We start from the raw sequence: 10070 nt of genomic DNA, 5'->3' as shown, positions 1-10070 counted from the left end.
CTCGGGCTGACCTCTGCCTGCACACCCGGATTTGGGATGCCGGTGCCACCTACACGCCATTCGCTCGGGACAGCCTGAATTCCTTTCGGATGGATCACGAGAGGTCCGTCTCCTTCCCAAGGCTCTCAAGCCATCCCACCCGGCGCTGTTGCGGCGGTGCTGGAGGACCGGGATGCCGCGGGGGCGATGCCCGGGGGAACCCCCGCATCCCGCCCCACCCGCACCGGGGTGGGCTCCCCGCCGCTTCCTCCGCAGCAGGACGGCTCTGTCCGTGCCCCTCTCTCCCCGCCATCCCCGGGGGCACCTCCGGGGACCCCCCGCCCCGCGGAGCCGCGGGGCAGAGCCGAGCGGCAGCACTCCGCCTCCCGGGCTGCGCAGCGCGGCCGGGGAGCGGCGGGGCTGCTCCCTCCCTCCCCCTTCCTCCTCCTCCCTCCCTTCTCCTCCTCCTCCTCCTCCTCCTTGTCCTCCACCCCCCTCCCGCAGGGCAGAGCCGGCGGAGGCGGCGGGCGCGGGGCAGAGCGGAGCCGAGCCGAGCCGAGCCGGCGGAGGTGGGTGCGCCGGGAATCGCGGGGATGGGCGCTGCGGGAAGAGAAAGGAAGGGAAATGGAAGGAGTGCTCCCCAGGCCGCGGCTCCCCAAGTTTGGAGGCGGCGGGACTTTGCGGGAAGTTGGGCAGGCAGCGCCGGGAGCGGAGCCCCGCGGGCACGGGGGTCCCGCCGCTGCCTCCGGCTCCGCGGGCGCGGAGGTGCCCCTGGGATGAAACCTGGGGGACACACGAGTGTCCCTGTTCTTAGCGGGCTGGGGCGCCTCGGGGCGCTGCCCGGGAGCAGCATCCCCCGGTGCTGCGGGATGGGGGTGCACGGCGTGGGAACGCGCCCCGGAGCAGGGTCCGGGGGGACGGAGCGGTGACAAAGGTGCCGCAGACGGTGTCACCCCGCCGGGCTGACCGCGCTGGGCAGGTCCCTGCGGCCGCTGATGGCGCGGGGTTTGGGGGGTTTGGGAGAGAAAACACTTGTAAAGGGGCTTTTCTGAAAGACCCATTCAATTCCGGCAGCGCATCCTACCTAGAGTCGAGCCGTGGATGGATGTTGCCTTTCACTGATGCATATATTTAGGTGAAGAGGGGTATTTCTTAAATGCGAGCTGGTGGCTGTTAAAAATAGCTTCGTAGCTGCTGAGAATGCAGGCAAGGTTCAGTGACGGGTTATTATGGTCAGAGTCTGTTAAGCAACAATTCACCAGCTGAACTTCGGCGGTGTAATACGTGATCTTTTTTTTTCTTCTTTTTTCCCCCTGTGCTGCTTCATTGTAATACTACAGCTGTACTCTGCAGTCATTTGGCTTTCTTAGACACAGCCGGATTTGTAGGTTAATAGGATGAATGATAGTATGGCTTGGATGGTGCATCTAAACACCTAGCAAACTTTCAGATATGGATTCTTTTTAAGTTTTGTTTATTATATCATTCTGTGACCTTAAGTTCCCAACACATTGACTTCCTTGCATACGACATCAGAATGCTTTCACTTCTTGAATTGTTAGCCAGCCCAAAAAACCATCATCATCATCTCCTGTAGAACAAACACGTGCCTTTTATATTTTGTGACTAAAAGAAGCAGAGCAGCCACCTGAGCACATCACAGATTAAATCTCGCAGATTAAATCTCAAAGTTTGCTGGAACTGTTCACAAAGAGTAAATATTTTTAAGGTTTAACTGAAAATCATATGCACTCATTTGGATAAACAAACACCTGATTGAACAGCACTGCACTTGATACTAACTGGGGAGTACTTGATCTCTGGCAAAAAGGGAAATTTCCATCAATAAAAGGTCTCAATATTTATATGAACTCTTCATATATACTTATATCTATGATGTTTGCATGCACTGATATATGTGTTTTATACACAGGCACATATATATATATATACACTCACTTATAAATAGTAAATATCACTTCTAAGCAGTAAACACTAGTGCAATAGTTGTCTTGAAGCCTTTTTTTGTCAGTGATTAAAATGTTGTCACATGTCTCTTGCCCTGAGAGCTTCTCTGCTGCTGCTGGTGCCATTTCACTCTTGGGCATTGAGTCAAGGGATTCATCTGGTTCTTCACATGCCAAAAGAAAGAAAATCAATTTGAATGCAGAAAAGAGGAAACTACTTGTATGAAGATTTAGTAGTCAAACTACCTTTTTTCTTTCCTTTTTTTTTTTTTAACAGCACTTAGATCCTGTGTCTGAGTGCAATCACTGTGCAGTTCTGAGATCAATAACAAAACAGTTTTATGGTTCAGATTTTGTAATAGGAGGGCTAATCTCAAATTCAGAGTGTTTTATTTGGTGGTTTGTAACAGGAACATTATGATACAGTGGAGATTTACATGGCAAAACACTTAATTCCACTAATGCAGTGGAAGAGAGTAATGGATTTTATCTTTGTCGCTAAACTAAAAGTAGGTACCTGGAAATCAAAGGAATGAAAAGGTTGAAGCAGACCCTCATATTTGAATTATTTTATGTGGTTTAAGTGGAAGGATGAGGGTATGTAATCCACTAGCAGCATTAGCAAGGACAGGATTATGTAGGCATAATCATAGAGATGCAAATAAGATACTGCTTATATTATATTTTAACATTATTTTAAGCAGCCTCTGTCAGGAGCTCTGTGAGAATGGGGAGTTTCAGTGAGCAAAGCTTATGCTGGTAGCCCAGGAGATTTCTGTGTTACTGAAAATGTTTTTAAAGATGGACTATGGTCTAATACTAAAGCATTTCTCAAAGTATCTGTGTATATTGAAATCAAGTTGTTTGGGGGGTGACAGCAAACTCTGCCATGATCATGAGCCATTGTTAGGTGTGATACTGCAATCCCTTCACCAAGAAGGATCTGTTACCAGATTCCTCTGCTGACTAGGAAGGGAATCTTTCTTATTTTTAACTACTTTTCCTACTCTGAGTGCTTCCTCAAAGGTCCATGGAGCAAAATCTTTGGGAGCTGTAACTCAGCATCCTGTTACCATCACGTGCTGATGTACTTTCTCCAGAGATGAGCCAGCAGTGGTCTGATCTCCCCTAAATAACAGATTGTTTTAGGAAGTTAGAGCGCCCATCCACGTTTCTCTTTCAGCACAGATACATCACTAGGGTGAAGAAAGCCATGAGACAAGCAGGTGCCAATATACTCCTTCTCCCTCCTAATTACTCTTACAGTTACTGTATATTGCACAATCAGGAACTCCAAGGAAATGTGCTGTTTGAACATTCACTGCTACTTTGGATACTTGCTGTGGAACACTCTGTTCCAGGCATTTTAGAGAGCTGCAGAAGCTGCACCCTGGTTTAAACTGGGCTCTTTAATCACTGTCTTCAGGCTTCCATTCCTGTCCTAACCCTCCTGTTTCCCTCCATACCTTGCACAGTGAGGGGTAATTCTAAATTCTCGCCATACTCCTTGACTGGAGTTATGCTGCTCAGCGGGAAGAATCCAAAGTGCTGTGGAAAAATAAGGTAGATTTCCAATAAGATAGCTTTTTTTTTTTTTTCCACTGCTTTCCCCCTTAAATTAGTATGTCTTATTTATTCATCTTTTTTTGTGAAGTGCCCTGTTTTTCTTACTGACCAAGTGTGGTGCCAGATCTGGAGGCTAAATACAGCTATTCAGGAGAGGGGAAGGGATCTGTAAGCTTCTGCAAGTCCTTATCCCAAAGCAGCTTGAACAACACCCATCTCTCACTTACACTGCAATTTCACTAAAATGAACTGATTATCTCTAGCACTGTCCACCTATCTCTTAAAAACATGTGTGGCTGCCCATGTATCTCACAGAAAACGTGTTGTAGAGTCACACTGGCTGTTTCATTTGTGTTTCCTGGGCTTGAAGACATGATTACAATTCTGTCCTGGTTCCTGGATTTGGGTTTTACATGCGAAGGAGACAGGAAAGCTCCCGAGGAGGTGGAGTGCGGCAGGCACGGAGCAATGGGAGCTCTGTAATCCTTTGATTACACAGCTGTGCCTGACATGCCACTAAACAGCACTTGAGGGGCAAGCAGTTAATGTAGCTTTTCCATGGAATATTTATTAATTTTTGTTACACCTGGTTTCAAGCAGCAGCTGAACGTGGCTTGTAAGCATTAGTTTTAAGGAGCGTGGCATCCGCTGAGAAGAGATAACCAGGTGATGTCCATGATACCTTGTGAGGAGAAACGGAGGGAAAAATATTGTCCTGTTGGGTGCTGGTGGTTGATGGCAATGACAAGGCAGCTGTGGTGGGGATGAGAGACCTGATGTGTTGGTGAATGTGAGGAGGAATGAGTAGTCCACAGCACACTCTGTCCCAATGCTCTACCTCTGTCCTCTGGTGGCAGCACACCAGAGGTGGTGAGATAATCGCAGAATGGTTTGGGTTGGAAAGAAACCTTAATCAACTACTAGTTCCACCCCCTAGTCATGGCCAGGGACATCTTCAACTAGTCCAGGTTACTTCAAGCCCCATCCAGCCAGGACTTAAACACTTCCAGGGATGAGGCAGCCACAGCTTTTCTGGATAACCTGTGCCAGTGTCTCACCTTTCTCACAGGGAAGAATTTCTTCCCAATATCCCATCTAACCCTGCCCTCTGTCAGTGTGAAGCCATTCCCCCTTGTCCTGTCACTCCAGGCTTTTGTCTAAAGTCCCTCTCCAGCTCTCTTGGAGCCCCTTTATGCACTGGAAGGGGCTCTCAGGTCTCCCCAGAACTTTCTCTTCTCCAGGCTGAGCAACCCCAACTCTCTCAGCCTTTCCTCATGGGATTGATGCTCCATGCCTCTGATCATCTTTGGACTGGAGCAACTCTCCTGCCCGGGCTCTCCACCCCCAACACATTGCCTTGTTTCTTCTCATTCCTTGATCCAGCTTCTTAGAATTCCCACAATAGTTCCAACTGGTTGAAACCCTTGTTTTCCACATCTCAGAAGTGACTGCTGACTTCCTTATGAACTTGCCAGAAGTGAGGCAGTACACATAAGCTCCAGAAGCATTTTTGGCACTCCTGGTGCAGAGAACCTTCTCCCCCTTGGTCTGCAGAAAGCCCCTGAAGTGTCAGGGATGGTGGGAGGCACGTGGCTCCCAAGGTGGCTGCCTTTTGAGTTTCCGGTTTCCTTGGAAATGAACACAGCTCTGTGGAGAAATGGGATGATGGAGTGGTATAAATACCAAGCAGTACTAAATACACACTTTTTATTCTAAAACTTAATATGCCATCGTTTGGACTCATCAAATATGCACACCATTTTATAAATAATGTGGTTTTTCAATGCCAGCTCTGTATCTAAGGTAGGTCATACACTGTACACTGTACAAGATGCAGATCTGTCCCTAAATAGCAAAATACTAGAACTGATATTTTTTATTTGCTTCACGCCTTCCAGTAGGAAAAAATAATTTTCACAAGGAGATATATTTTCCTGGAAAAAGCCTTGATGTTCAGTGTGGGTGAATGTACCCTGCTATCTTACCATAAAATTAGAAAAACTGATGAGATTGAAAAAGACTTTTGTGTTATTAATTTTTTGGCATGTATTGGTGCTTGGCTTAAATCTGACAAGTTTAAGTTAGACTGGTAACTTCTCAGGATTGAATGGAATATAGGGAAGGACATTTCTTTCAAGCAATGGCAGTCATTGAGTTACAGGTGAGTTTAAAGTGGGAAGAACTGAGATCAAACAAGAGCAAAGATGAAATGTGAGGTTCAAAGTCGTGCAGAGAAAACAAGGTAAGACTGCTTTTAAAAATGAAAACCTCTGTAAGAAAGATAGAAAAATTAAAAAAGATTTATCTACAGTGTGTACTTTGGAGGTGGAAGAAGCCTGGTGATTGTAGTGTTGAAAGAGTGCTCTGAAGGTGGGCAGGACATTGGAGGTGAGTTTGTAATACTGGATGATTTCAGGTGATTGAAGATGAGAATGTCCTTACGTGCTCCACATACCCAGTTGAAATTCAGGTCTTGGAATAGTATGGAGAAGAAAGCACTTAATGAAAGCGTTTTAGAACTGGCACCAAATTTGTAGTGACATACCAAGAAACAGGAAATACTTCTGGAAAAAGGGAATGGAAATCAGGATTCTGGATGGTTTTGCCCGTAATTTGAAGAAAATGTAAAAGCCCATGTTAACCTTGGTGTGCCTAAGCAAGGATATAATGGTCCATAAGAGCCAGAATTTATTAATCCAAAGAAGAAGAAGGACTCTCTGTCTGGTGCAGCCAGGAGATTTGTCTGTGTAAATCTAGAAATAGCAGGAGATGGAGAAGGATGGTTTAATAGTTTATTAGGAGAATATCATGTAATGAGATGGGTTTGCCTGCAGGGCCAGCTCCTCACAGGGGAGCTCCATCTCCTGAAAATTCTTTAGCAGGTCTTAAAACCAACACTTCATTGCAAGTCTGTCAAATGCATTATCTAATACTCCTTCCAGGTCTCTTTGATTTTGGCTACTTTTTAGTTGTAATTTGTCTTATGACTGAGCTATGAAGGTATTAGATAATGTTAAATAGATAATGTTTAGTAAGTGAAGGGGATAATGAATCTCAGATTTCTAAGATTCTCCAGGAACTCTCTGAAAGTTCAGCTTTTCACAGATTGTTTCACTGTGTTAGGCTGGTGATTGTGCCCCTCTTCTTGTCTCCCATCACCACTTAGTTCATTTGTAGGGCTGCTGCTGTACAGCTTGTCCTTCTGGCTTCATTGCTGAAGCCTGAGGAAACTTTCCAGGGCCGTTTCTGCAGTGGATTTTGGATGCTGCTGCTGAAGTGGAAGAGGAGCAGGTTGAATGTGTCCATCAGCAAGGTGATGGATACAACACCTGGTTGTAGCAAGGTGGGAATCTGTCTCCTCTCCCACAGAACAAGAGGAAACGGCCCCAAACTGTGCCAGAGGAGGTTCAGGTTGGACATCAGGAGGAATTTCTTCATGGGAAGGGTGATCAGGAATTGGAAGGGGCTGCCCTGGGAGGTGGTGGAGTCATGATCATGGTGGTGTTAAGGAACAACTGGGTGTGTCACTCGGTGCTCTGGGTTGGTGACAAGGTGGAGGTCGGTCACAGATGGGATCTGATGATTTCAGAGGTTTTTTCCAACCTCAGTGGCTCTGTGATTCCGTGATCAGGTTTTGATCCCACGCAGAGCTGGCACCAGTTTTCAGCGGCCTGAAGGAATACTGGTTCCCACTGTGAGGTTGTGCCCCAGGATCAGGGGCTCTCTGCTTTGTTTGTGTTTCCCTGGAGCTCTGGGCTGGGAGAACACCGTGGCATCTGGGTTGTAACTGCATCTATTGCAAGCGATAAAAAATCAGATAAAACCACTGCTATGCATTAAAGACTGAACATAGAAATTACAGCGTGAGATGTAGCGATGGGCCCTTAATTTAAAGAGAAAACCCCATGTTCTTGAGCCCTTCAGCATTGAGTGCTACAGCTTTACACCCTGAGCAACTCATCAGAGCCATTCATAAAGTAAATAATTCAGATGAAAAGTTTCATAAATTATGAAGCTCTGAAAACAGTTTCGCAGGTTGAGAATTAACTTGCCTGAGGATCAGACAAGGATAAATCAGAATGAAACCACTATTACACTTGACATTTCGTATTAGAATTACTTTGCAAAGCTATTTATACCATCTTTAAAACAGTTTCAACAAGAAATGAGATGTGAGAGGTGAACAGAAGGGAAGAGAGGAACCTAAGCTCATCCTCTCACTGAGGAAAGAGGAAATAATACGTTTAACATGAGTTGATTTTAAATACTGAAGTTTTTAACCTTTCAGAGTGGATTTTTGAACATTGCTAAGGAGATCAGCAAAATTAAAAATACACAGCATAGTTAAATGGAATAGATATTGGTATCCATGGAAATCCCACGTGGATTCATCTTGCATTAGGGTAGATCAAGAATAATTCAGCTATTGGTTTTCAGTGGTGTGAGGGAGCCAGAACCTGCCTGCTCAAAATTAGGAGCACTCAAAATGTTTTTAAGTTGTCTGGGAGAAATCCAGAGCCCTCTGCTCTCCCAAAGTGTGTGGCTGCAGTGGTGGGGCTGGAAAACCTGAGTGGTGCTTGGCTGTGACACTCCAGAGCTTGACAGGGAGTAGCTTTCAGGTTAAGTCACTGAGATGGCTTCTAATCACCTGCTGCTCATTTCTGCATCCAGCTTTGAAAACTGAGCATTCCTGAGGTTTGGTATCGGATTTGGAATGTTGCAATAACTCATTTTGGTGTAATACAGGGGAATGCATAAAAAGCCTCTGCTGTGTTTTGATAGCATTTTCTTTTAATGGTACCCATTAAGTGGGTGTAGTTATCTATCCAGCATTCCAGGTTTTTGTCTTGCTGTGCTAGTTTATTGTATAATAAATGAAAAAACCCCCCCAAACACTAAAATGTACCGTGAAAATGCAGATAAACATGTAAATATCAACAGCGATTTTTGCTTCACTCTTACAATTCCTAAATTTTAAGGCTTTTCATAATGACAAAATGAACACAAACTTTTATGACAATGAATATTTATGTGTCAAAAATACTTGCCTGTCCCAGAAACAAGAATATCCCATCCATAATCACTAAACATTTTCCACTGCAGTACCTTAATAACCTTCTTTCTGTGTTTTCAAAGATAGCAAATAATTCCAAAATAGCAAATATCATTAAGTTGCATTTAACAAAAGAATTGGAAGGTTTCAAATGAGATAATATAAATGCTGTTTTCATTCCAAATGGCAGTTCTCAGGATGAACCTCTGGCTTCATTAAAGTCAATGAAATGTCTTCCTGCTGACTTCAGCATGCCAGGATTTCAAAAAATAAATTGAAATGGAATCTTAAGAAGTTTTCCTTGTGATGAGTGGCTGGAGCTGAAGTCAGTCAGCTGTGCTTTTCAGTGCATGTGTTATTTAGCTCAGCCAGGAGGTCGTAAGGTGAGGGTAATGTCTGGTGGGGATGAGGGAATGTGAAGAGGAAATAATATTTCTCTTTGAAATCATCTATCAGTAGCTGTGTTATCCCTGAGGTCCCCTTTTATGGAGATACTGCAGATGTGCAGCCCCATTTCAGTGCTAAGGGAAGCCAACCGTGCAGGTGGACATTCCTGGTAAGGATATTTAGGCCTTAAAAGCGATGGAAAGCCCCGAAGTCCAACTCTTTATTTAAAGTATTGCATTGCTGCAGGGCGTGGACGGGGGTTTGGGCAACCTTTTGCATCCAGCCATGGGTTTAGGGACATTTTTAGCTTTGTCCTTTTGGCATCAAGGATTTTTATGCAGCAGTTGAATGGCAGGAAGGAATTAATTTGATTTAGCGATGTCAAGCTGAAAATGAAGTTCCTCCCTGCACATCCTTCGAGGAACCCTCAACGGGCTGGATTTAGCCTGCCATCCGCTTCGCTTTGGCTGGGATATTTTTGAACTTCCTCTGCTGATAAATATTTAGAGTCTGTTTATATTTCATCTCATTTCTGTTAAATAGTGCTTACAGATTTTTTTTTTTCCCCCCATAACTACTTATTACTGCAGAAATTGGTGTTACAAGCCTTGAAATTGCAGTGCCAGCAATTTTGTAATTCTAACTGTAGCTGACTGACAGCGTGTTTATTAATTATCCAAGAGAGGCTTATAGCTTTCTAAAAGAAAAGTGTATTTCTGGCTGCAGGAGTTTGAAGGGGAGTTGTAATTGCTTTATGTCTGGAGTGCAGGTTTAGGTGTAGGAGGGTTGGCTGGATTAGGTGTGGCCATTGCTGAGGATCAATAAGGTGTAAAAAGTGAAAAGGTCGTTTCAAATTTGTAAAAGTTTTAGTCACCAGCTTGCTGCTAAACTCAGAATGAAAACTGCAGCTGTTTCTTTTGTGTTTAATTAAAATCTAATGAGAAACAATCCAGAGAGACCCGAGTTGATATTAATTGCTTTGAGCGTGTGAATTCTTGGAGTATGTGAAGGTTTTCTTTTGCAAAATTCTGTACAGACTTTTCTTACAAACTGGCTCTATTTAATTCTCACTGGTGATGCCCAGCTAAATCTTTGTGCTCTTCTCTTATCCCTTCCTA

General features: G+C 44.6%; 1 protein-coding gene across 1 annotated transcript in view; it reads left to right on the top strand.

Annotated features, from left to right (window-relative positions):
- Nucleotides 1-507: 507 nt before the first annotated feature.
- Nucleotides 508-10070, top strand: part of CHST15 (carbohydrate sulfotransferase 15) — a 47617-nt gene continuing 38054 nt past the window's right edge. The window contains exon 1 of the mRNA XM_027726436.2: nucleotides 508-548. The gene's annotated coding sequence lies outside the window, so the exon portion shown is untranslated. The remainder of the gene's footprint in view (nucleotides 549-10070) is intronic.

The sequence above is a fragment of the Pipra filicauda genome, unplaced genomic scaffold (genome assembly GCF_003945595.2).
Source record: "Pipra filicauda isolate LSUMZ 115617 unplaced genomic scaffold, ASM394559v2 scaffold53_size3534045_pilon, whole genome shotgun sequence".
Classification (NCBI taxonomy): Eukaryota; Metazoa; Chordata; class Aves; order Passeriformes; family Pipridae; genus Pipra; species Pipra filicauda.
Note: the sequence above shows the minus strand (reverse complement) of the source record. Positions and strands in the feature narration are given on the sequence as shown.